Consider the following 2,464-nt stretch of genomic DNA (forward strand, 5'->3'; position numbering starts at 1 on the left):
GGGTTTACCATATAGAATTTCAAAGGGAGAGAAACCTACCCTGGCCCTTGGGGCACAGCGACCCGTAGGAGTACAAGAGGCAAGATATCTGTCCAGGGTAAGGTTGTCTCTTGGCGTAGCTTAGCCATATCCTGTATTAGAGTCCGGTTCATGCACTCTACTTTCCCTGAACTCTGAGGCCTGTAAGCTGTATGTAAGTTCCATTTAATTCCTAAAGCCTTAGCTACCTGTTTACTATTTCTGCTACAAAGACTGGGCCATTATTGGACCCTATGGTCAGAGGCATTCCATACCATGGAATTATATCCTTCAGCAATGCCTTAGTGACTTCTCTCACCTTTTCTGTGCGAGTGGGATATGCCTCGACCCAGCCTGAAAAGGTGCAAAGACCAGCAGGTACTTATTCCCTCTGCTAGGCCCTATTTCTGTAAAATCTACTTGTAAGTCCTCAAAAGGAGCTTTCCCACAGCACTGAACTCCTATCGGTCCCACAGGACCCTGTTTGGCATTGTTCTGAGCACAGAGGAGGCAACACTGAAAGACTGAGGTACACAAGGAGGGAAGGTGGGCAATTAGGTAGTATCTGCCTAACAAAGCTTCAGCCTTTCCTAAATGAGTGAGTTCATGCTGCTGGAGGACTACCTTATGGGCTAACTGCTCTGGGACATGACCCTATGATCTGGGAGTATCCACCAGCCTTCCTTCGTTCTCTGGCCCCTTCTTGCTAGGCCCATCCTCCTCCTGAGGAGTGTATTTTGGAGGTTCAGGTAATTCGGGGCCAACATGATCCATGACGGTGCTGCTTGTCCTTTAGCAGCAGCTTGGCTGCGGCGTCGGCACGTCGGTTTCCTTCTGACACTGAGTCTTTCCCCTTCTGGTGACCTTTGCAATGGATGACGGCTATTTCCTCGGGCTCCCAGTCTGCTTCTGGAAACTTTAGTATCTCATTCTGATTTTTGATTCCTTTTTCCTCCGGCCGTCAGGAGCCCCCTTTCCTTATATATGGCCCCATGGACATGCAGGGTAGCAAAGGCATAGCGTGAGTCAGTGTAGATGTTGGCACACTTATTCTTACTGAGTTCTAGGCTCTTACTAGGGCCCAATGCTCTGCCCTCTGCGCTGACCATCCTTCAGGCAGGGCCTGTGCCTTGATTGTCTCAAAGTTTGATACCCCTGCATAACTGGCTTGTCTTTTCCTTCATCTAAGAAGCTACTGCCGTCCATGCACAGTACTAAGTTTGGGTTTTGCAGGGGTTTGTCTGTTGGGTCTGGCCAGCTGGAGTAAACCTCCTCTAGGACTTCCAGGCAATCATGCTCATGGGCTCCCTCAGCGATGGGTAAAAAGGTGGCAGGATTAAGAGTTCTCACTGCTGCTAATCATACCCGCAGATTTTCACATAAGAGGCCTTGATATTGAGTCATTCGAGCATGACTCAGCCAGTGCTGCCCCCTTGCTTCCATCAGGGTGACAACAGCATGAGGTACTTTTACATTTAAGTTTTGTCCTAAGGTAAGCTAATCGCCTCCTTGACTCATAATGCCGTGGCTGCAAGGGCCCTGAGACACAGGGGCCACCTGGAGGCAACCGGGTCAATCCGTTTGGAGAGATAGGCTACTGGTCTTTGCCAGGGTCCAAATTCCTGGGTTAGAACTCCTAGGGCTACCCCGCTGTTCTCGTGAACAAAAAGATTAAAGTCTTGCATCACATCTGGTAGCCCTAGTGTTGGAGCCTCAGTGAGCTTTGCCTTTATGGTGATGAAGGCTTTCTCCTGTTTGGGACCCTAGTCGATGGGTGCCTTCTCTTCTCCTCTTAAAGCTTCATAGAGAGGCTTGGCCAGGTCTGAAAACCTTGGGAATCCAAATTCGACAGAACCCTGCTGCTCCCAGGAATTCCCGAATCTGCCGCCTGGTGCTAGGGACTGGGATGGCACATACTGCCTGCTTCCTTTCAGTCCCAAGCCTTCGTTTCCCTTGGGTGATCTGGAAGCCTAGATACTTGAGTTCTTTCTGACAAATCTGTGCCTTTTTCTTAGACACCCGAAAACCTGTTTCAGTTAATAGTCCCAGAAGGGCTCGTGTTCCCTCCCAGCCCTGAGCTCATGTGGAGCTGGCCAGTAGGAGGTCGTCTAAATACTGGAGTAGAACACACCCCAAGTCCTGTCCTGGGAACTTAGATCAGATGCTAGTGCTCCACTAAAAAGAGTAGGGGAGCCGAAACCGGTTTGGCTCAGTGGATAGAGCGTCGGCCTGCGGACTGAAGGGTCCTGGGTTCGATTCCGGTCGGGGGCATGTACCTGGGTTGCGGGCATATCCCCAGTAGGAGATGTGCAGGAGGCAGCTGATCGATGTTTCTCTCTCATCGATGTTTCTGGCTCTCTATTTCTCTCCCTTCCTCTCTGTAAAAAATCAATAAAATATATTTTAAAAAATAAATAAATAAATAAAAAGAGTAGGGGAGTTCTTG

The sequence above is a fragment of the Myotis myotis genome, unplaced genomic scaffold (assembly GCF_014108235.1).
Source record: "Myotis myotis isolate mMyoMyo1 unplaced genomic scaffold, mMyoMyo1.p scaffold_m19_p_7, whole genome shotgun sequence".
Classification (NCBI taxonomy): domain Eukaryota; kingdom Metazoa; phylum Chordata; class Mammalia; order Chiroptera; family Vespertilionidae; genus Myotis; species Myotis myotis.